This window comes from Canis aureus, chromosome 12 (assembly GCF_053574225.1).
Source record: "Canis aureus isolate CA01 chromosome 12, VMU_Caureus_v.1.0, whole genome shotgun sequence".
Lineage (NCBI taxonomy): Eukaryota > Metazoa > Chordata > Mammalia > Carnivora > Canidae > Canis > Canis aureus.
The window spans coordinates 60942377-60966773 of record NC_135622.1 but is presented as its reverse complement, the minus strand read 5'-3'; the positions used below and the strand labels follow the sequence as shown (position 1 = coordinate 60966773).

The following is a 24397-nucleotide window of genomic DNA, read 5'->3' as shown; positions in this document are numbered from 1 at the left end:
TTTCTTTGGCATCAGGCATATGGAGCATCCTTTGTTTCCCCAGTTTTTCAAGGAGCTCGGGAGCCCCTGCTGGTTCTCCTGATGTTGAGGTTCATGACCCCCAGATACCTGTGGCCCTCACCTCTCACCCCACCTTCCAGGTGGCACATTCAGAGGGCGAGAGAGATGCAGAGTTTTGCATTTGCTGGTCTCCTGCAATCCAGCGCAGCCCGGAGCCTTTTCACAGTTTGGTCTGTCTGTAGATTTTGCCAAAGACACATAGCTATTAATCCCATGTTCCCAACAGCGGCCGGCAAAACTATCTGGACAAAAATATATGTTTCAGGCAGCCCGGGTGGCTCAGCAGTTTAGGGCTGCCTTCGGCCCATGGTGTGATTCTGGGGACCTGGGATCAAGTCCTGTATTGGGTTCCCTGCATGGAGCCTGCTTCTCCCCCTGCCTGTGTCTCTGCCTCTCTCTCTCTCTCTCTCTCTCTCTCTGTGTGTGTGTGTGTGTGTCCCTCATGAATAAGTGAATAAAATCTTAAAAAAAAAAAAAGATGTTTCCTGCTTTCACCTCTGTTAACATGATTGTTAGCAAATCCCTATGTACAGGATGCTTTGTATTTTTCTTGCTTCTACCTGTGTAGCCTTCTAGATCATAACCCCTCCTCTCCTAGGCTCTCCCCCCAGATGCTCTCCCCCTTCCTCCTTCCATCCCATCCCTTTGCTAGGCAAGGACAGCCTGGTACCCCAGCCCCCAGCTATGCCCTCCCACATTGAGAGGGGTGTGCAGCGCTACAGAGCCCAGAGGGTCTTCCACAAGGGCAGCACTTAACCTCTGTGTGCCACACCCAGCATCAATCAACACTTCCTGCCCTTCCTTGGTGGAGCCAACTTTAATTTGGTGCCCACAGATCTGTCCAATTCACGTGCATTCCGCCCTCCCCAGCTGTCTCATTTCCCATCAGAATCTTCCCATCAGACATCCTCACCAACGCACTCAGGTAAGCAACGTTTGACTTCTTATGTTGGGGACTCGTCCTCCCAAATTTGGGAGTCCTTCAGGTGTCCTGGCCACACAGCTTCAACCAGAGATTTCCTACCATGAGACCATTCCGCCTCCTCATGTATATCTCTGCTCTTCTCATCATTTGGAAATAAGCAGTAAATAATTCTTCTGAACCCTCCTTTCCCAAGCACGAAGGTTAATGTCAGCCTCAAGTCTATGTGATGATCATCCTCTTGCTTGAAGTTCTTTCTGTCTTAGCCTCCCCCAAAGGACTCCTGCTCATGTCTTCTCTTACCTCCCACCCATCTTTCTTCTTCCTCTTCCTTCACTTATCACTGAAATGTGGGGAGTCCCACAACTGTTTCTCAAGCTTCTCTCAGACATCACAAAGGAATCCAGACATACTTTCATTGGGGTGAAAATATAATCTGATAATGTTAAGGCAATTTTTCCCCAATCCATTGCTTGCATCTTTGTTTTCCCAATAATATTGTATTAAGTGCCATTTTAAGTTTGATGAGATCTAATTTATTTTTTTCCCATGGGCCCTGTTTTGGTGTTGCCTGTAAGAACTTTGCTCAACTCAATGTCTTGAAGATTCTATCCTGTTTTTTTGCAGAAGTGGGGTCATTTTAGCTCTTTCGTATAGTCATGTGATTAAGTTAATTTTTGTGATTAATATAAAGGTCGAAGTTCATCTTTTTCCTTGTGAGGATCCAATTGTCCTAGTACCATTGGTTGAGCAGACTATCTTTTTCAAAATGAATTGCCTTGGCACCTTTGTCAAAAATCAATTGGTCATCAATATATGGTTTTATTTGAGGACTCTCAATTCTCTTCTATTAGTGTCTAAAAATTCTGTTCTATTGATTTATATGTCTGCCCTTACTCTAGTACCATGCTATCTTAAGGACTGTAGCTCAATAATAAGCTTGACATTATGACATGAAAGTACTCTAATTTTGTTCTTTTTCAAAATTGTTGAGACTATCCCAGGAACTATGTATTTTTTTTTCAAGCAGGAACTGTATATATTATATATGTTTCAATACAAATAATATGTTATATATACACTAAATATATTATAATATAAATAATACATTACATATATACAGTGGATATATATATATATCCCTAGAGAATTTAAATAAAAAACCTCTATACTTCATTTTAGAGGTGTTAGAGAATAGAATTAAGGAATATTTACTCAAAATCCCCACATTTTATTCAAGAAATAATAAAAAAACAAAGGCCTGCCCTATCCAATGTATCTGAAGCCTCAAGTCAATAGACATCACTCCCTCCCTTAACCTTGAGCTTCCAACACATTCATGGGCTCAGGAAGACTGTCCTCCCTCCTCCCAGACTCTGGAGGGAAAGAGACTCTTAGAGGAGGTCTGCTTGACCAAAAGAGAAAAATAAATAAGCATCATTAAACTAATATGTGCATTAGAGATTATTTAATGGCCTTGTGGTCAGGGAGCCATGAGTATACAAAACTGAGCACCCAATAAATTCATGTCAGTGATGTAATTGGAAGGAGTACACCAACTTCTGAAGTCATTCTTCTCTTCAGGGCCTAAATATTTTTTGATCTAGGAAACTCCTAGGTCCATGGAGATGATCTTTTCCAGTGTGTGTGGCCAGATTATAGTGTGTAGCTCCTTAGGCATGCACTTTTTCCCTATCCAATAAAGCCCTGTCACCCTAAATTTTCTGTTCTCCAGATAACTAGAGAATCAACTCTTGATAGCAGCAGAAGTCCTGCATCAAGGATGTCTATGTCTTTCCAGTAAGAAAAGTAAAAAAAAAAAAAAAAAAACAATTTATTCCTGAAGGCTGCTAGAGCAAAGGTAATGACTAGTATGGTATGGCAAAAGGAACACTAGGATTTCTTTGTCTGTGGAGATTGATTGTTCTAGGAGCTGATTTTAGGAAGTGCTCATTGGCTAGAGATCCCACAGCACAGCCAGAAAGAGGAAGTTCATTCACCTAACCAAAGGAGCATATGGGTAGGAAAAGGAAGTGGACACACATTTCATTGCTAGCTACGTGAAGGTTACCACCATCGGTAGACGTCCTTTCTGCTTCCAATCCATGTTTGGTCCATTCTACCTGAGAGGCATAGCTCTGTGAAGTATTAGTCTGTTAACCTCTGCACCCCTGAATTTCACAGCACATGTCCTAACACTCTGCTGCTAGTGTTGTTATGGACCTTGTTATGGACCGTGTCCTCCCAAAATTCACAGGTTGAAGCCTTAACCCCTAGACTGGATTTATTTGGAGACGGAACCTCTAAGAAAGTAATTAAGGCTAAATTGATATCATAAGGGCTAGTGTCCTTATAAGAAGAGGAAAAGACCAGAGGTTTCTTTCTCTATCCACACAAGTACAAAGAAGAGGTCATGTGAGCACATAGAAAGATGGCAGCTGTCTACAAGCTAAGACAAGAAGCCTCAGAATAAAACCTATCCTGCCAGGAACCCCAGCCTTCAGAACTATAAGAAATTAATGTTTGTTGTTTAAACCCCCTAGTCTATAGTATTTTGTTATGGTAGCCCTAGCAGAGCAATGTGAATGTTGAGTTGAAAAAATGGAATTGTCCGAATTCTGATGTCTGTACTTTTTCCATACCTGAAAATGTCCTTCACTATCAATACCCAAATGCAAGAATATATTATATGCAATGAGCAAATAATTAATATTGATCTTGTATACAATTTTAATCATTTTGTAGTATTTTGTCATTGGTGTGAATTTGGCTCTCACAGTTACGTTTTGTTTTTTGTTTGTTTTTTAGTATCTTTTGTCATGAAGCAGTGTTAGCACTTATCTAGCCTGGAATTTCTTTTTGAATGATAAAATGAAGTATTTGCAACTGTCCTATTAAAAAGAATAAGAGACCAGAATCAGGTAAACAAGATTGAAAGCACAAGTTTTAAATGGGTGTTTACATAGACTTTAAACAAGTATACATGCAAGAGATGTAAAAAAAGGAAGAAAAAATATTTCAAAATTTCAAGTTTGAGCAACTGACAGGATGATAGCACCAGTGGCAGAGAGCTGTAGCTATGCAGTGTGATATGCATCTGTCAATGGGCAGGGGAAGGTTGGGAAGGAAAGGTATGTGCAATGAAGTTGCCAGTAAATGGGTGGAGATGTGACATTGACGCACACCCCAAATTATTAAGGATAGAGTTGGACTTTGCCATTAGTAGATCTTAAAATTAGCTGTTGTTAAAAAAGAAAAAAAAAAGTCTAAGGAAATGAAGAATCAGCACTGGAGGATTCTGATATCTGACCTCTAGCAAGAATGGGAACACAATACAAAGGAGTAAATCATCCACCAAAACTAAAAACAGTTGCTTAAGGGAAGGGGTGGGGGACCATGAGCCAATGATAGTAAGAACTAAGAAAAGCTCTTTGACTTGGCAGTTCATTCATCATTAGTGCCCTGGAGTATGCAGACATGGCCAATGTGGGCATCTCCAAACAACTCTACACAAAATGCAATGTTGTCCTCTTGAGTCACCAGTGAGGTCATCCCGATGATGGTGGTGGAAGTCATTGCAAAGAATTTATTATGAAACCATGTGTAATTTATGTGTGGGCTATGGTCTCAAGACATTTGGTAACTTTTTTTGTTTTTTATAAAAAATGGTGAGTAGTTGGAAGCAAGAAGAGGGGAAAGATGTCTCACAGGATAGAAAGTATAAAATGCTTTTAAGCTGTGTGCAGAGAAATGAAGAGTCAGATATTTAAAACTTAAGAAGAGCAAAAAAATATGTAGAAATCTTACCACAAGTTCTAATTTAAGGTGTAAAGAAATTTACATCTATATGTATTTAGAGCCTATTTTTCAACATTACAATTTTCCTCTGAAAGGTCTTTCTCTTTTAGGGAGGATTTCAGGATCCCTCAGTTCTAATATTTTAATATTTTAAATTCTTGCTGTGATACAAGAACTTTGAAAAATCTCTACAAAACATCACAGAGAGAAACTATACTGGCAAAGAATTACTCTTGAACTCAAATGTTGCGGCTATTTAGGGATCCAGTCTATAATTGATAATCAGCTCAAAAATTAAACCACTTAGAAGTACAACACAGCTCACATTTTCCAAATAATCAGAAATTCTGTGAAGTAAAAATATGTGAATGCAGAACTAGGACCTTTGTGAGCTTCAAATGAATCTAGTCTGAACAGAACCTGGCCAACATGTATGCACTTTAACAAGGACTACTTTATTAGATGTTCTGAGTCTTCTTAATTTGATCATGCCTTTATGTCAATGACTATAAGACACTAGTGTATTGTGTCTTTGATCACAGCGTCAGGGTCTCAAAGATCTACGTGGCCTTTACTTTTAGAAAAGGCTGAAAGCTCTTCCCGGGAAAAGGTATCCCTGTAAACCAGCTGCCTTTCAAGTCAAAACAGAAGGGATTGTTTTCAGGCTGCACAGATAACAAGCCTCCATTTTTCCCTTTCTTATGGCCGTCCTGCCCGATAGCACTTAAGTGGTATAAAGAGTTTCTCCCGGGCTATATTACCTTGAAATGAATAAAACTCAATGCATTATTGTAAACATGGAGATGTTCTGATTTTGGTAGCATGAGGGCTCAGTGCAGAAGAATAAGAAAGAAATAATGGTAAAATGAGAGGGCTGGCCATAATGAATGAAGAGTCTAGCAAATTATTGTGTGAGAGAGGGACACTTTAGTGAGACAAAAGAAGAATTGTATTGGCTGAGTCACTTCAGATCTCGAGAGTAAATCATTACAATCAGGCCTCTGTCAGTGGATAATGTACCCAGCCTGCCTCAGGTCCAGGCAAGCCAGGAAACACCGTGTCTGTAAAACCCGTTTACTGTGGGTTTATACACCCCTAAGGCTAATTAGCTCAGTCCACTTGGTTATCCCCTACAAGGTGGCTATTTGGCCACTCCTCCTACTGGTAGTCTCCACCTCTTGCCCTTCACTACCTCTTGCTATTGTAGGTCTGACATGCCCACCCACCATTATGTTCCAGGGAGACTCTAAAAAGCAAGACATTCATGTTTCGCAAAGCTACCTCATTCTTGGCTTCATCCTGTGCAGACCTGGTTTGCTTTATCTTCCTGGTAGCACTCTTGACTCAGTTCACTATCTTCAACCCCGAATTAGCCACTCATCTTGACTTTTTTGCTTGTTTTCTTTTTTTTTCCTTCCAGCTTTAGTGAGATAGTACTGACAGACAATACTGTATAAGTTTAAGGTGTACCCCATAACCTGACATACATATTGCAAAGTGATGATAGCATTAGCTTACTTAACATCCATCATCTTACATAGTTCCAAAAAAAGTGTTGGTTGTTTTTTGCTTATGATGAGGATTTTTAGGATCTACTCTCCTAGCAACTTTCAAGTACACCATGCAAAGATGTGGACAATAGCATCCATGTGGTACCTTAAATCCCCATGCTTGCTAACCTTATATTTGGCAATCTTGCACCTTTTGACACCTTCACCCAAACCCACTGCCTCTGGCAATCACCAATCTATTCTCTGTTTCTTTGAGTTCTGTTGTTTTTGATTCCACATTTAAGTGAGGTCTTGAGTATCTGTCTGACTTATTTCACTGTCATGGCGCTTTTCTTGCATTCTGAGCTTTAGTGGGCTTCTAACTTCCAGCTTTGTTTCTCCCTCTGGCTGGGAGGTGTAAGCAGCCAAAATGAATTTCCTCACAGTTTTGGAGGCTGGAAGTCCAAGATCAAGGTGTCAGCAGCTTTGATTTCTCCTGAGGCCTTTCTCCTGGCCTTGCAGACAGCTGCCTCTGTGTCTTCAAATGGTCTTTTTTGTGTGTGTATGTGCCCCTGGTGTCTCTCCCTCTTTTCATAAAAACACCAGTCATATTGGATCAAGACCCATCCTAACAGCCTTCTGACTTACTTATCATTTTCAAGACCCCTTCTCCAAATACATTCACATTCTGTGGTTCTGGGAGTAAGGGCTTCAGTGTATGATTTGCATGGATACAATTCAGCCCATAACAGCGCCCAAGGTAAAATTCGAATTTTATCTGCATCTAACACCCACATGTTCTACCCATGATGCTTGGCTCCAGTGGCTAGAGACAGGTTTCTTCCTTTAGAGTTTAAGACAAGCAGATCTAGGGATGTCTGGGTGGCTCAGTGGTTGAGCATCTGCCTTTGGCTCAGGTCGTGATCCTGGGGTCCTGGGATCTAGTCCCACGTCAAGTTCCTTGCAGGGAGCATGCTTCTCCCTCTGCCTGTGTCTCTGCCTCTTTCTGTGTGTCTCTCATGAATAAATAAATAAAATCTAAAAAGAAAAAGAGAAAAGACAAGCAAGTCTATAGATTATCCTCTCTATTCCCTAAAACCTTCCCAATTAGTAGAGGAGGGAAACAAGCTGACATGTTATTCTAATGCAAAAGAAAATAAAATCATAATTAAATAGGAGTACTCAGAATATAGTGCAGCATATAGATCAAAATCCTGCATCTGAAGTCAGAATACTTGAGTTCTGCAATTCATGACAGTGAGTAAATTGAGAATCAGATCAATTTATTCAAAAACTATGCACTGAGAGCCTCTCATGTGCTATGTGTTGTTCTAGGCTCCTGGGACACATTATATCATTTTGAGTGATCATTCAGAGCACTGTTTGGGGAAAAAACGAGGCAATTTATACAAATGGTCCATGTTCCTATCATCCTTGTACACAATCTTTGTGGATAATCACAATTAGCTGATTTTTTTTTCTGAAGTTAGCTGTTTATGGGTTAAGACAGGGTGTTTAGAGTATTTATTGTTAATTTTAAATCCTTTCAAAGCAAAAATAAGATATCCGCAATTATACAATTAGAGCAGGTGAGACTAACCAACGCATTTGTAGGAAAGTTTTCTGGCCAACCAGCTTTTAAACGTGTATAAAGACTGACTTAATATTGGTTCCAACTATGAAGAATTTGAACAAAAGGAAACAGAGATCTTTGAGATAAGTAATCTGGTATGGCCAAGAAAATCCCGATCTGGTTCTCCATTCAGATCTGTGGCTCTCTCTCTCTCTCTCCCCGTGAAAACTCCAGCTCTTGGGACAGTCCTGGGGCCTTTGAGCACCAAGAACATTGTCAAAACGTTCTATAAAATGGGAGGCTTCATTTGATCAACACAGTAGCACAGTACACAAGTGAGTGGCAGTCCAGAGGCCTCTCTATGTGTTGGATGTTTATCAGTTTTGAAACAGATGCTAGGATTAAGATGTTTCACTAGGTCACTCTTTGGGGATCACTGTAGCCACCTTTTGTATGATTATAAGGGTATGAGACACCAAGCAGGTTTCCAGAATTTCAAATAAGAACATAGAGCCCAGGAGCTCTGCACAGCATTCAATTCAGCCATCTAATAAAACACTCTTCATAGTTGTCATGACAACATCCTCATTTTTCCCATGTGAAGTGTGCTTCTTTCTTCTAGATGGAAGTGTTTACTTGATATCTACTGGGAGGCTGTAATTTTTTTATTGGAAGATATCGTTAGAAAAGCACGGAATCGAAATTCACCGAGCTTTCTTTGAGATGACAGTATATGAACCACGCTCAGCCAGCACACTGCATCTTATGGAGGTCCTCGCATTGTGTCCTGTCACCTCTCATCTGAAGGCTTTGCTTATTCTCTTAAGAGTATTTTAAAAGGCCTAATTCAAAGCCCCAAGGATTAGTTAGCCTTGTTTTCAGTACTTTCAGGACCAGGTAATTCAGTTCTGGTTAATTAGTCTTCTACAGCTTTTTTTTTTTTTTTTTTTTTTTAAGATTTTTATTTATCCATTCATGAGAGACACACAGAGAGAGGCAGAGACACAGGCAGAGGGAGAAGCAGGCTCCATGCAGAACCCAATAAAGGACTCAATCTGGGGACCCCGGGATCATGCCCTGAGCTGAAGGCAGATGCTCAACCACTGAGTCACCCAGGTGTTCCAGGCTTCTACAGTTTTATGAAGAATGAGTCTTTGTGATTGATGCTGGCAAAGGGATCCCTAATTTATTTATCTGGAAATAAGCACCTGTTCTTACTCTTTACACTTCCATCAAGGACTAGATTCCTGCCCTGACAGAAAGATGGTTTGTGCTGGTAAATGTAGTTGGTGCTTGACACCGTGCACACCACCATGGGGCTCTCAGGTGTTGCCTGTTGGTCTATCCACCCTCCTTTAACTTGCTCACCCAGGAAACTTGCTCACCTAGGAAAACTTGCTCACCCAGGAAAAACTCAGTGTATTCAAAAGCAAATGCTAATCATGGAGGATCTTGCCCTGATTCCTTTTTAATCGTTGCACGTATAGTTAAATAAAAATAGTAAAATGTTATAAGAACAAACATCATAAAAAGAAAAGAGAAAAAATAACAAAGGAAAATTTCCATGTAGCAAATAAAGGTCTCAGGCCTTATAACTCAAATAACTAAATGAAATATCCACTTTCACAAAGTCAGCATGGAAACCAAAGATACAGCATTACAAATGATATTTGCCCTAGGACTTTTGTATAAAATAATAAGACTTTTATGTATAGTTATTCTTCATTCAAATCTTCTGAGGTTTATTTTAAAGGCTGAATTTTATAAATGCTTTCTCCTGCCTCTCTTGAGATCTTTTATCTTTTACTCCACTAATCTACTAATATATTGACAGAACTTTCTGGTACTAAAATGTTTTATTTGAGGGCTAAACTGTATTGGATAATTTATGTTCTTATGCACAATTTATTTAGCTAGATAATATTTTATCATACATATTTTTTTTTGCTTCCAGGTATATTTAGACTAAGTTTAAATGTTCATACTTGACCTTATTTTGAGCTAGTTTGAAAAATAGCTTGTTGTGTATTTATGTTCAACGTTTTTGCATCTCTGGAGAGTTTTGGTAGAAAATACATTACCTACATGAATGCATTTTTCTCTGTTTCCTTTTCCTTTACAAATATGTTAATTTTATTAAGGTATCATTGCATGTCATAATATGAATACTTTTTAAGTGAAGTTTAGTGAATTTGAAAATCTATCCCTTCTTGTGACCACCACAAAAATCAAGATACATTCCCTCACCCCAAAAATTTCCTTCATGCACCCTTGTGATGAAACTCTTTTCCTCCCCCCAGTCCTGGGCCACCACTAATCTTTCCATCACTATGAATTAGTCCCTTTCTTATAGAATTTCATTTCAATGAGATAGTATGGTGTGCACTTTTTATGTCTTGCCTCTTTTTTTAGCATAATGATTTTGGAATACATCCATGTGACTTTTATCATGCTCATTGCTAAATAACATTCCATTGCATGGACGTATCACATTTTATCGGTTTACATATTAATGGACACTAGGAATTTTCTAGTTTTTTGGCTGTTGTGAATAAGTCAGATATCAACATTCTTTGTGTGGTGTGGGGGCGAAGGTACCATTTCTCATAGGTAATAACCTTGGAAAGGTTTTATGCTCTAAGTGTTTGTTTCACTCTAAGAAACTGATGTGTTGTTTCTGTGATTCTTCTAGAGCATCCTTTGAATAGGTTTAGGGCATTATTGCTCTCTCCTGCACATATTTTAACTTTTTATGTTTGTATTTTTGTTGTTTTATTTTACTCTTTCTCTTTCTCCATGCCCTTGGGAAAAATTGTAGCTAGTATTACAACTTGCTGATTTGTTCTTTGACTCTTTAATAAACTCATCTATAGACACCTTTGTTTAACTACTATATTTTCTATACGTACTGTATTCTTCCTACTTTATAACTACTTGTTCTTGCTTCAAATATAAGATATTCTCCTTAAGAACATTTACTGTGAATTCCTAATCTCCCTGCTTTCATAATTATGCTATCTTTGGAATAGGGCATTCAGTGAATTATCCTTAAAATGCCTCATTATTTGTCTTTGAAGTTTATATTCACCTGAGATTTTTATTTTTTTTTATTTATTTTTTTTGTTTTTTTTTTTTCACCTGAGATTTTTAGTTATTTGGCTGAGCACCTATGACAGGGAAAAAGAGAAATGCTAGCGTGTGTCCTTCCTCGTCTAGGTCAGGAGAAGTGTAGGCAAACACCTGTGTGAAAAAGCCTATGGAATGAGCACCTGCTCCTGAGACTTCACTACTGTGTTCTAGAGTCATTTATCTTACCTGTAATCAAGTCTTACCTGCAGGCTTGATGCTCTTGGTGCTGAGGAGCAAATGCTCGGAGGCTGCAGGTTACAAACAAAATTTCTTTTTTTTTTTAAGTCTTGAAAGAATAATAAGATTGTCAGTGGCATCTCCAAATAACATCGTAAGGGAAAGGGACCCACCCACAAAGTGTTCTCTCACCTACTTCCCCACTGTGACCTGCTAGCCAATTATTCTCCCCTAATACCTCCCAGCCCTCGACACACACACACACACACCTTCACACTCACTCACACTTACACCAGAACCAGAGGCTTTTTTCTGACTTCTATTTAGTTTGTTGTACCTTAACTGACTGGCACTCATCTTTCCTTTGGAATTTCCAGAACTGAATGAAGGAGGTGATGGGGAGGCACTGAGATTTGACCTTGAAATGCACAAGCAAACTGCTTTAATACCTTCTTCACTGTTTATCACAGATGTGACATTATGCTAGGACAAGTTTCAAATCTCTTCAGTTTTCTGGAACAATTTTTTTACCTTCCTCCTTTTCTTTTTTCCTAACTTGTCCATGAAATTACCTATTTTTTTTTAATTCAAAACCTGGTTTCAAGAGCTGCCCCTGTCACCACATAGCTGTGTTACCTGAGTGTGAAATAATGGCCTCATATATATTCCATAAGTCCAGAATCCCTCCTTTACAATACGAGATTGATAATGTCAACCTCATTGTTTTGGTAAAATAATGCACTGGGCAAAATGTTGTGGTATGCTATTCAGACCTCCAAGATGAAGGTACGTATTTCCTCAGGCGCTGGAAGAACTGGCTCATTGCTAACAGGTAACCACCAATTCAGGAATCGCTGGGTCCCTGGGGTACAAACCTCTGGTGTTTTGCCTTGATTCAGGACGACTCCCTGGGCCACACCAGCTCCTGAGCTCCCTACATTATTAGCTGAGGTCTCTGTGGCACTGCATTGTAGCTCAATAGTGCTTTCTGTCCAGTATGCTCCCCTAATTCCCTGAATGATGCTGTTTCTGAATGCACTTCCCCAAAATCTCTTGCACAGAAATCTCTCCTCCCAAGTTCATTTTCTGGAGAACCAAACATAAGTAAGAAGTCTATACATATCAAAGTGCCATCTTCTATAAAGACAGTGCCACCTCCTGCATACCAACTGGCAAGCATCAGAAACTAGACATAGGAGAATCTATGGGAATATTTCCATGAAAGAATGGCCACTGAGAGTTTACGAATCCAGGCAGAGTTCACTAGGGATGTGAATCATGAGTCACAACTTTGAAAAAAGGTGAAAATCTAGATGAAGAGCGGAAAAAACAAACCCATGTTGCATCTACTTTTGAAGCTATAGTTCTAGCTACTTTTTTTTTCTAGCTTCTTGTTTCAATTACTTTGAGTATCTGACTCCTTTAAGCAAGATTGTGATCATTGGATTCATGACTTTAAGTTTGAACACCCCCTTTAGTTGAGAGCCAGCAAGGCTTGGACAGGGTCCTGTGAATATGACCTTTTTGTCAAAGCCTCAGATCTCAGCTAAATCTTGGCTACCATAAGTTTTTATTTTAATTATCCAACAAGCTGAACAGTATCTATCACAGCCCCACCAGAGCTCCCTTAAGCTGCTGCGTTGGTACCAAATCTGTAGGAGGTGGTGTCAAGTAGAAAGACTAACAAACAGTCTGAGCATCTGGGACTAATGAGCGATCAGCAAACACTTGGCTTAAACATGACCAATCTGTTTTTGAATACTGCAAGTGTTGACTGTATCAATAAAGAGAGGCCATGATGGGAAACATTTGCTATTATTCAACAACATGCTTGAGTACTTAGGTCAGAAGGAAGGGGACCACGAAAAGGAGGGCAACAGTGGAGTGTAAAAGGGGGCAGGATTAATGAAGGACGGCAATGTGGGAGGACAGGTGTGCGAGAGCTCAGACACGTTCATTCTTTCCTTCCATCATCTCTCTGTTCTTCCATTCTTATTTTCTTTCAACATTCAAAGAACATTGACAAGGCACATATGCTCTCCCTCAAGGAGTTTAGAGTATAGTAACATGATTAATTCTATATAATTTAGTTTATTTTACATAGTTGCTTTAAATAAGCATTCAAATCCTTTAATAGGTGATATTCAGACATAGTTGTATGGTGCTAATGAGGCAAGAGACTAAAAGAATCATAACAATGACTTCAGAACAAATACCATTTAGGAGCGCCTGGGTGGCTCAGTCCATGAAGCATCTGCCTTCAGCTCAGGTCATGATACCAGGGTCCTGGGATTGAGCCCCAAGCAAGGATCCCTGCTCAGCGGGGTGTCTGCTTCTCCCTCTCCTCCCTGCTTATGCTCCCTGTCTCGCTATTTCTCTCTCTCTTTCAAATAAATAAGTAAATAAATAAATATAATCTTAAAAAATATTATTTATGTTTATTCAAAATACACACTCTTATTATGAAAGAGCACATAAAAACAAAGTGACAGGCAAGAACCACATTTGAGTGGTTAAAAAAAAGTGGGAGGGATGAGAATAGATCATGAGTATCAGAAAGGATAAAAATAGAATTTTAAAAAAGGACTTTTGCACAAATCGATAACAATAGAGAACCATGAACTGAAGAGTATTATGAGCTCAACCTCTAGACCTGAAGAATACACACACACACACACACACACACACACACAGGAGGATTCTGCAGAGTTAAACCCAGATCCTCCCTCCTCCATGAAGCCAAATGCTATTGTTCTGTGTTGTCAATCCATTTCCAGGGAGGAAATTCTGTCAGAGGGATCAAGAAAAAAACAGATAATAAAGAAACAATAAAGCCACTGGGATCGGGGAAGGAGCTTCTCCAAAGAACACAGATATTATAAGACAACTAGAAAATATCCCTTAGCTCTCTTGCTTTTTCCTTGACCAGTCATTTATACTATTTTTTTCCTTCATTTGTGTTGATGCAACTTGTGGCCACCTCCAACCAAGGTCTCCCAACAAGGAAGGGTCCGAATTCAGATCACAGAGTGGTGAGCCCAGGAAGGTATCTCAAGCCAGATCCTGCTCTAGGGTGACTCTTCCGCCATTCCACTCAGGAAACTGTGCTAGCTAGTAGGGCTGGAGAAGACCCTCATCGTAGAGTTACTCATCTTTTCTGTTGTTGGGTTGGAGTTTCTTTGAGTTTTGTTGTGGTATAATTCATATGACATAAAATGCATCCATTTAAAGTGTGCAGTTTAGTGGCTTTGAGTATATTCACAGAGTCATGCAACTAGCACCACAATATAATTCTAGGATATGACCATCACTCAGAAATAAGCCCCTTTGCATGATCAGGTGTTCTTTCCACCTCTTCCTACTCTTTCTACCTACCCCAGGCAACCGCTAATACATTGTCTGCATCTGTATAGGTTTTCCTGGTACCTTCCATATATGCAAAATAATGCGAGATATGGCCTTTGTGATTGACTTCTTCCATTTGGCATGATGTTTTCAAGATTCTTTATTATCGTATCTGCTTAATGAGTAGCCCAATGACAGGACCAGCAGGTCAAGCACAGACTGTGTTTCTGTAATTGCTTACCTACTTTGTCTTTGTAACTTTGCTCTCCTTTTCCAATGATTTTGGTTATTTATGCCTCTACCCAGCCACTCTGAAAGAAGGAGAATACTTATGCTTACCAGCAACCCCAGAATCAAGCAACTTACCCTGGCTCGTATAATCCCTTTGAGTCTGTTAATAGCATGGCACATAACCACTTGGTAGAGGGGAGAAAGAAGAGGGAATTTAAAATGTGTTTTAAGTCATGGTTCATATATTGGAGATGTTTCCCTAGTCTCTCCATTCATGAGAAAACCAATGCTTCTATTTCCTCTGTTCCTTAGGCTAGGTTATATACAAAACACAGGGTTATTTTGTCCATCATGAAAGGGAATCTCTCGGTTTAATTTTCCTCCAAATGTGTTTTTTTTAAGACATGCTATAAATAAAGCCAATAGAAGAATCAAGTGTGTGAGGAGATGGAGTTCTAGTTATGTTCAAATGCTGAAATCATTTGCTACATACCTTTGACTTCACCCTTTATCTGCCAAACACACTCTTTTATCATAAATGCACACATTGAAACTAACCAAAAATCATGTGTTTCATTTTTACTCTGAATTCAAGTGACTGTGACCAATATGTTGTCCCAGGGCCTAAACATTGTCCTGTATTAAGCCTGGCACGTAGTAGATTTTCAACAAGTGTGGAATGAAAGATGAGGGGAAGGAGGAGAAGCGAGGGCAGAGGAGTAGATGAAAATAAAGCCTCAAACCAGTCAGCAACCTGAGACTGGAAGAACTCTTAAATTGGCTTACATATGAACATACACAGGTCTCATCTCAATGTTTTAGTTGTATTTATCTGGATGCTCTTAAGTGAGATATTTTCTCTTTCTTCCTGAGAAGGGTGAGGCAAATTAAACACTGAATATAAAGCAATTTGGTAAAGTGAATGCATGCAAACTACAAAACATGCATTTTTATGGAGTTGATTCATCCATGGCCTCTAGCTTTTCCTTGGCTACAAAGGCACTCAGAGATGTCTACACTTCCTAAAGGGTCCCTAGGTGCTAACTTCAAGTTCCCTTGCCTGCTCACCATTCCACTATGATATTCAGCTAACTCCAAGAGATCTCATAATTAGCATCTTTACGTGGATGGAATTTGTTTCAATACTGAATTGTAAGCACCACAGGTTTAGAGTTTGTGTTCTCAAATCTCTAGGGCTGCTAGTCTAATTGATTTTGCATGGAAGGTACTGAAAGCTTATTTTTAACAGCTAATATATACTCACCATCAACATTGTGCCCATTTTAATAATAACCTGAAGGGTTAACTAGAACGATTAGAAGCAAAACTGTTAATTTCATTTTAAGATCATCTGACAGCATTCATATCAGTATGAGAGTTATTATTAAGCTATTATCTTAAATAATAAATATACCCGGACCTCTAATAAATGTGGTGGAACCCTCAACTCCAGTGTTGATGAGAAGTGGACATTAATCTCAGCTCTCATGTCACGTACTACCTCTATAACTTTGAAGTGACATCAATGCTTAACCATTTAGTTCCCAGATATGTTAAGAGACCTAAGAAGAAGAAAGAAAATGTTTTAAAGATAAACTAAATGATACTATTTCTAGGCATAATGGGTTTGAAAATTTAATCTTATTTTTATCATCATCAGTCTACAATTAGGAAAACTGTTTTGATCTGACAATTGGCTCAAATACTTTAAAAAAAATCAATGAATACTGTTAAGAGAAAAAGAGGCTGAAAAGTTTATATAATGTGCTCTCATTTACTAAAAAGTAAACAAAAAAAAGTGAATGATAACCTTTTTTCGCAAAGCTTAAAATAAGAATAGCTGAAAAACTACTGTGTAGAGTCACGTATGATAAAAGTATTAAAAAGGAAAACAAGGTATATAAATATAAAATCTGAAACAATGATTACCTTTGGTGGGAACACAAAAGTGTGAGCTCCAGGAGGGATAGAAAGAGCGTTGGTAGGATTTTTCATAAAGGAATGCACAAGCACACATATTTTGGAAGGTATATAAGTAATTGCCGACAGTGATTGCCTCAGAGGGAAGAAGTTTGGAGGGTAGAGTAGAAAATTTAAGGTTTGGTGTATATTCTCAGTATTGTTCAAATACTCACATTTAAATATATGTGTTTTCAAACATTAAATAAAGAATATTAACCCATCAATCAAGGGAACTAAGAATCAGCCAATAATTATATTGAGCCAGGAATATAAATTTGTGCTAGTGGCCATGAGATCATAGGCATGGCAATGATACAACAAAACAAGATAGAATATCTAAAAATTGTTGAGAATTTATTCTGCCTCAGACATTATTCTAAACACATACTACGGATTAATTTTAAAAATCACCAAAACCTTTTTAGGTAAACAGTCCTTTATTTCTCATTTTACAAATAAAGAAACTGATATGGACACAATCATATAATTTGCCCAGGACCATGCAACTGGGAAATGAAAACACTGAGATGCTGAACTTGCCTGACAGTAACCATTATGCCAACACTCCCTTTAGACAAGGAACTGAGTTTCTGGAAAGTCATTTTTGTTGTTCAGATGCTCTGATAATGCTGTTGATTTTTCCACTTGAAGAAATGGCAAGGACCATTCCTCTCCACATTGTGTTCATGGGCCCCTCCCCAGTAGTGGAGAATCCAATCATTAAAAACAAAACAAAGGTAGAGAAAATCACCACAACATTGGCAAGCGTTGTCAGTCAACTCTGTAAACTTCCAGTGGAGAGCGAGCTCTACATCCTGCAAGGAATTTGTCAATGAAATGCTGTGGTTTGGCTGAATAAGAAAAAAAAAAAAAATGCCTGTGGGTAGGGGGTGATTTCCACCAGTTTGGGGAAAAGAATATGAACAAAAGTGTGGTGTGAATACAATGAATACATCACCATAGTAATTCATCAGCACAATCTTTGCCCTCCTAGAGTGTGTTTGGTGGGGAGGTAAAAAAGCATCACTGAATTTGACAAACTCCAGAAAATATCAACGATGTCTTTCAAAGATGTAACATTCTGGAGGCTTTACTATTACTCTATTACTGTCAGCTTTGCTTTAGCTTATTTACTTTTTTAGCTTCATTCTGCTAAGAATTTCCAGGAGAGAAATGAGAAGCCAGGAGAGGGAAAAGAGGTAAAGGAAGGAAAGATGTTGAGTTGAATGGTGACGGTTGGCCATGGTCCATGGCATGCCGACTTCTCGCCAACTCAGCCCCTCTGCCAGCTGGTAGCATAATTTGTGGGGAGGGCTAGAAGGTAACCCATGTGTCAGAGCACTTCCCAGACCAGATGGAAGGAGGGCAAAAGAAAAGAAAAGAGTCATGCATGGCTGGTGTCACAGTCCCTGTTCCATTTGGCGTGGAGCAGACATGGATGGATGGGAGGCGGACAAGGGTGGAGGGCCCCACACACATCTTAGCGACTCCCCGTTTCCCCGACTGGCCATCTGGGCAACCATCGTGAAAAATCTGCCCTCTGTTCTCTAAGAACTGAGATATGAGGGGTGATTATTTCTCCGTTAGCACCTCTTCGCATTGCTCATACTCTAATTTCTATAGCAGCCACATACAGAAGAGACTATTAACATGTGTACTTCCTCAATTCTTAAGAAAGTCATATTTGAATAATTGACTGCAATGTTACTTTTTGTCACATAAACAGTTTTGAAAAGTATATACTGTTTAATCACTACCCCTTGACTGCTTCCCTGAAGCTGATTTAGTCTATTGAATTCTAAATACATATGCAAGAACTAATTTAAAGAAATGGGTCCTTGACACAATGGAGCTTTGACGGATTTTCAAGTCTCCAGGGCTGATCTGCATATTGAAACATCTATGACAAACATTCCTGAGCATTCTTAACTGGCAATTCTCAATCCCTGTAGAAAGTGGCTTGGGTGGGGGTCACAGGGATTGCCTGAAGAGGAGTCTGAACTGGTAATTACCTCCCAACAAATGTACGCACTGGGGACGGCCGCGCCTCCTTGTGCACGGAATCGTGATAATACTCCACAAAATAGGCAATTCTGAAGAGCCCTGTTGTGGAGCTGTTCATGGAAATCCCTTCTTGGCTTCGTCACACACAAGCTCCCTCCTCGCCTCCTGCCCCACGTGAGTCCTCATCCCAGGGACAGCGGTGTGGCCCTGATGCTTCACTCCACCTGTTCCCTGGAACAAAGTCCCAGAAGATACAAGGAAGAGCGAGGTGGCTGGAACCGCCACGCACCCAGGGCCACCGTGTGGGTCTCAGGCTTCTGTTCTCCTCTTAGCCTGTATCTATTTTGTCTCTGGGGGGCAAAAATGCTGGCAATCAGAGATCAAGATTATTGAATTCAGGGTAAAATAACTGGGGCACTTCAACCTAAAAGAATTGAGTAATTTTCTACTGTTGGGACAAATGATCGCATAGAGGTGGCACAGACAAAAAAAAAAACAAAAAAACTCCAAAAAACTGCAAATACACGCCCCACGGTGGCCTGTCCTCTGTCCCTGTGATCAAGGGTAGCTGCTCAGTTCTACGAAGGCTGTGATCACCGGTGTTGTCCTGTGTTGCTGTCACTGGACCTGGGTCCCTGCTAAGGAAAGGATGTGGCACTTGAAGACATGAAGCAGATTTCTAGTTGCTAAAAGCACCGATAAATTTAAGGAGAGAGGTTTTGTGACTCAGAAAATGCCTTAATAGACGTCAGATTCACGATTTAGTCTGTTGCAACTTTGGGATAAAACAGGAGCCTCGGCCCGGTGTCCTGGGGCCACCTCGATGGTCTGCATCTGGACACCTGGCCTGCAACAAGCCAAGGGTGAGTGGTGGCGGTGTTCTTGACAGATCTGCATTCAGATGGGCTGTCTCTGTGTCACCACCTGCCTCCTCTCTCCTTCTCCATCCCTATCTCCTCCCTCTTCTCCCCTTCTGAGTCCCTATCTCCTCCCTCCTCTCCCCTTCTCTGTCCCTACCTCCTCCCTCCTCTCCCCTTCTCAGTCCCTACCTCCTCCCTCCTCTCCCCTTCTGCGTCCCTACCTCCTTCCTCCCAGCCTGGGCGCCTCTACCCTGCTGCCTGGCCCTCCCTCCCCGGGCCACCCTGGCACCTCCGTCCCACCCTGTCCCTGCACTTGTGCTGCCGCCCCGCAGGCTCCTTCCTCCTCCTTCCTCCCCTCCCCCTAGTTCCTTAGTAATCGTGCTGCTTGGCGAATGTCTGCCATTCCTTTCCTGGAGGCCCTGACCTTCAAATGATTGGGGCACTTTTCCTCCCGATTCATCTGGATTCCCTCTGATCTATTCAAGATGCTCAGAAATCCCCAGCCTCTTTGTAGTTGCTGCTTAGGAAAGTCTGTGGGAAGGGGAGCTGAAATAAGGCCCTGGCCCTCGCAGAAGAAAGGCTGTGTGTGTGATGTCTCAAACCCTAATAACCCCGGCTTCCTTTTCTCCTGACGCCTCCCTTCTCCCAGCACCCTCGTCTTCTGTTTTCTGACACTTTGGAGGGTTTCTTTCTTTCTTTCTTTCTTTTTTTTAACTGTAACACATGTTCTAAATAATCTTGATGAAGGCTGGACTGGGAAGCAGGGAGCTTCTCTGCCCGTGTCTTCACTAGGTGGGGTAGTGTCTTAAAAATAATGTGCCGTCTCTGAAAAGGAAAATCACAATGATTTTGGAGAGCAAAAGATGCTCCGGATGCCAACTTTTTTGTTCATTAAATGCCTGGGCCCAGCCTGGAGCAGCTGAGTGGCTCTTGGTTTTTGGAGAATATGGAACTTCCTCACCCCTGTGAGCCTATTCATCTGTGTCTAAATTTCTCTTTAATATGTGGTGAAATTTGAATTTTTTTGATGGTGCTACTTATAGCGGTATTGGTACAGCATCTGCTCTTGTAGGAGACAGCTAAGAATGTGTTTCACAGTACTGGCTACCCTGCCCCATTCCGCTCAGGGCTGCCTTCCAGCATGTTTCTGGGTGCAATTACAGGATTTTTGTCAACAAAACTCTATGTATTTAGATATCCTGTTACCTTCTTCTTTTTATTATTAAGATTTTATTTATTTATTTGACAGAGAGAGAGAGCACAAGCAGGGGGAGCACCAAAGGGAGAGGGAGAAGCAGACTCCCCGCTGAGCAAGGAGCACGATGTGGGGCTTGATCCCAGGACCCTGAGATCATGACCTGAGCTGAAGGCAGACACTTCACTGATTAAGCCCCCCAGGAGCCCCCTAGTTACTTTCTCAAGCACTTGGTCCACTCACGTGGCCAGACAGCCACCAGATACCACCTCTTCAGCTCTGCCAAAAGGGGTCATGAGAAAGGAATAGGTGCTCTTAATTTTTAAAAAGCTGCTATATCTTAGAGTTTGAAGATATTCGCACCCATATATGAATGCATGTGGTACCTCCACACATATAACTAATATGCAATAAATACAGACACATTTTCATCCTTTGGTTTAATTCAGAAGAAATCATTACTCCTCAAAACAACTGAAGCCAACTCTTGGTTATCTTAGTTTTTGTAAGTTAACATTTGAGGGAAATGTTTTTGCCTGGAATTCTGAGAATTTGTTGATTTCTCAGTTGGTAAAGATGTTAGTGAACACACTTATTTAATATTAGTAATAGGCACACTATCAAAGGACACATAAGCATGAAGGTTATAGAATGCTAGATCTTGAAGAAATATTGAGAGCAAAAAAATTATTTCAGTCAATATTTTAATGTAATTTCCATATAATAATAATATGATGAGTAAGTATCCAATTATAACAAGATATAATAAATTTCTTGGTATTTTAATGTACTTTTTTGCAGCTTACATATACATTTTAAAACATCGCTATATAAACATGTATGACATGTTTACTCCAATTCACAAAAAAAAACCCTTGATTCAAAAATGCATTTTAAAAGCCCATTGCAGGGGTGCCTGGGTGGCTCAGTCAGTGAAGCATCTGCCTTTGACTCAAATCATGAACCCAAGGTCCTAGGATAGAGCCCTACACCAGGCTCCCTGCTCAGGGAGGAGTCTGCTTCTCCCTTTCTCTTGTTCACTCTCTCTTTCTCTCTCTCTCTCTCTCATAAATAAATAAATAAATAAATAAATAAATAAATAAATAAATCCCATTGCAGGGGTACCTGGGTGGCTCAGTCAGTTAAGTGTGGAACTCTTGATTCTGGCTCAGGTTGTGATCTCAGGGACCCTGGGATCAGGGACCTGGGATCTCAGGGTCATTGGGCTCCATGCTGAGTGTGGAGTCTGCTTCTCCCTCTCCCTCTGTGCCCCACCCCCTGTGCACACACACGAATGAACTCTCTATAAATAAATAAATAAAATCCATTGCAATAACTCCAGATTCCACACTGTACTAGGACTTTGCCCACCGAGGAGTAAACATTCCCATACAAAAGCCAACTTTGCTCCTGTTTACTCAGAGGAATAGAGGAGGGACCCTAAGCCGCCCCCAGCCGGGTCCCAGCAGAGGTACAGGTCTCAGGAGAGGGCTCCACATCAAGCAGATGCAGGAGTTGCCCTGTTTTAAAACCTTCTGGGTTTAAGCCTCAGGCCTTCGAAGAAGTCAGTACCTTTCACAATTCACAATTTCACAGGCATGAGGACAGATCAGTTACAAGAACTGACATGGGAAAGCCCAAAGCATGGTATCCTTCAGGTATTTAAGGCTGATTTGTTGTTTCTTCTCATTCAGCTGCAAGGTCCAGTCAGTAGCCATTTTATCCTAAGGAGGTTGCTTAGGAACATAAAGGACAATTGTACTCCTGCCAAGTTACCAGGGGAACTGAGCCAGACAACATAACCAAAGGTCAGCCTGGAATCCTATCAGTGAAGATCCCACGGGGCTGAGGAAGGAGCTAAGCCCAAGCTTCCTGCAGTGGGGTCGCCCTGCCAGCTAGTGACAGACAGGGACTGGCTCTGCAACTCTGGACTCCTTATTCTGAACTTCCGTTAATGCATAACATTCATATGAAATATTATATCAAGAGTTACTACCCAAACAGCACCCACACCAAAGCACAGCTACCTGAGTGTGACTACATTTTTCAAGTTTATTGATGAGCACATCTGCAGAGATAGAATCCAAGGCTTTGCTCTCTTTGAGCTAGATTACATTTCTCACTTCCCTCTGATTTATCAGAGTTGTCACCTGGTTGTATAAAATTAGATCTGAATTTATTAAATCTCTTACTTATATTAAGACATTCTGAATTTTAACAGGAATTCGCCAGCCTATGCCACGCTTGGTGTGCACATTCCAAAGTGGTTTTCAGCCCATTAAGAAATGAAGATTTATTTAGCTATTACTATGAGCAAAACATGATCCTAGGCAGTTTGTAAAGGAAGGTAGATATTATATTAAAAATCCGTGTCTACACAGAGCTTTCGAGTTTCAGTTTAGGTGATAAATTAAAACATGGGGGGATTGACTGAATAAAAGAGAATATATACTGAGAACTAACAACAAACCTTCTATGATAAGATACTATACCTACAGCAAGGATCAACTACAGGAGAGCACCAATGACAAGTACTATAAGAATCCCTAAGAGATAGAGATTTTGATCAACATGCAAGAGAGCCCTTCGGGGGGGAGGGGGCATGAGAATTGAGGTAAAGTTTAAATAACGCATACGAGTCCATCTCAGAACCATATAGATTTTCTCTAGGCAGTAGGAAGATGTGGTTTTTCCAGATTCAACACGTAAATGAAAGTGAAGCTTCAGGCTTGAAATCCAGAGTGTTTCCTTTCTTCCTACTAAATAACAGAGAATTGATCACCTGTCTCCAGGAAAAGTGAGGAAATACTGGGGGATACTAGCCTCCACTCTGTCCAAATACACCATAGGGACAAGAGAGCATGCCTTCCCTTCCATTCTGAAATCTCAGGCTTCATGACAATCCTCCATGCCTTATGAAATATCTCTGTTGAGCTTACCAAACTACCCTGCCAGGTCCTCCTTCCTAGCACCTGTCACAGTGCTTATCACACAGCAGGCATTAATGCACATAGACATACCAGAAACAGCAAGGTCAGGATTCAATGCACAGCACCTCCCCCAATACCAACCTAAGAGTCAGGTTCTGCTCATGACCAGGGGTTCTCGAAATGCTAAGGATACAGTGGATGACCATATTTCCTGGTTTTCTAGGGAGAGTTCCAGCTAATGCCCATTTCCCTGCAAAACTAATAATAATGCCCCTCTTCACTCTTAAGGCTGTTAGAATTTAGAAACTAAAATATGTGATCACCTTAATTAAAGTTAGTTCTAAGATGAAACGTGCCATACATCTAGAGATAGCTGTTCTAAATATTTTAATGTGATATTTCCCATTAAACACATATATATGAAAAAAAAATCTAGGGTGATACCCTGTGTATAGTCATGTGTAATCTTATGTTCTCATTTTCTCTTGCTGTAAAATATCCTCCTGTTTGTGAAAGAAACGGGTGTGCCAGTGGTATGCTAGAGGCAAATAGGGGTGTCTCTTCCTAGTGATCCATTCACTGATGTCATGTTGATAACAAAATAAGCCATAGTTGGAATATTTACACCATGGAAATTGGTAAACACTACAAATCTGAGTTTGCTTTTGTTTATCTGTTTAGACAGTTGGTGGTTAAACTCTTACCAGCATAGTACTAACAA

The 24397-nt window shown here is 40.4% G+C and overlaps 1 protein-coding gene and 1 long non-coding RNA gene across 5 annotated transcripts in view; one reads left to right on the top strand and one right to left on the bottom strand.

The window, feature by feature from the left end:
- LOC144324732 (uncharacterized) overlaps positions 1-24397 on the top strand; it is a 72639-nt gene that overhangs the window by 26609 nt on the left and 21633 nt on the right. The gene's annotated exons all lie outside the window — the stretch shown is intronic.
- Positions 11176-22476, bottom strand: LOC144324731 (uncharacterized). The gene is made up of 4 exons (XR_013390160.1): positions 22319-22476; positions 16146-16287; positions 14736-14805; positions 11176-11258 (listed from the first exon to the last, which is right to left on the bottom strand). It is a non-coding gene; the product is annotated as an uncharacterized LOC144324731 (long non-coding RNA).